The sequence below is a fragment of the Hydra vulgaris genome, chromosome 01 (genome assembly GCF_038396675.1).
Source record: "Hydra vulgaris chromosome 01, alternate assembly HydraT2T_AEP".
Taxonomy (NCBI): Eukaryota; Metazoa; Cnidaria; class Hydrozoa; order Anthoathecata; family Hydridae; genus Hydra; species Hydra vulgaris.
This window is the reverse complement of record NC_088920.1, coordinates 60,070,501-60,071,714: the sequence shown is the minus strand read 5'-3', so window position 1 is coordinate 60,071,714 and position 1,214 is coordinate 60,070,501.

Genomic DNA, 1,214 nt, shown 5'->3' with positions numbered 1-1,214 from the left:
AAACAAATGAAATATTTAGACACGTTTTTTGTAACAAAATGAATAATTGTAATCTATTTAGTTAATGTAAAGAAAGTATGTTATAAATTCAGTTAAATAATAAAAAATACGTACAAAAACTCAAGTTAAAGCAGGATCTAACTAAAATCATCAACATCATGTATATATTTATATATATATATTATATATATATATATATATATATATATATATATATATATATATATATATATATATATTTATTTATATGATATATATATATATATATTTTATATAATATATTTTATATAATATATAAAATATATATAAAATAATATATATAAAAATAATATATATATATATATAATATATATATATATATATATATATATATATATATATATATATATATATATATATATATATATATATATATATATATATATATATATATACATGAGACTTAATATATTTTATAGTTTTAACAGAATATGTTTTAATAACTTGATTGTTAGTTTATTAAATAATAAAATAAACTAATATACAAATATAAAAATATGCAAACTTCTTTAAGTTAACTTTGAATACACAAACAAAAAGCGGTTGCTATGATAAATGTTATATAGTTTAATATAGCATTTCGTAATCATAATATTATCCAAAACGATGCAATAATAGAAAAATATTGCTATGTTTTAATATAAGTTAAGGCATAATTAAAAATATTGGTTATCATTTCAGTAAGAAAAAAAACATTTTGTAATAACTATTATAAACCGGATATGGCGGGAAAGAAGCTATTATGTAATTTGTGATTCATAGATACTATGTATCTAATTGTAGCTTGCTAGTATAAGTTGAGTGTGCGCCTATGGGCGCCACGAGGTTATGGGTTGCCATAGCAAAAAAGAAAGACAAAAAGAAAAAAAACATAAAATGATAAAGAAAGAAAGAAAAGAAAAAAAAGAAGAAAGAAAAAATTAGAGCGACCTAAATCTTTAGTTTCTTATGATTTTTATGTTTTTTATGGTTTTTCTTATATTATATTCGTCGATTACTATTTGAATAATTGAGTTAATATTTGGAATTCGGTATTTGAATAATATTTATCAGTATTCGGCAAACATTTGGAAAACCAAGTAATAATAAAACATTTTCTGCGTTCGACCTATCTAAAATCATAAAATGAAATTCTCTTCAGAACATATATCCGAACGTTGACATTGCTATTTAAA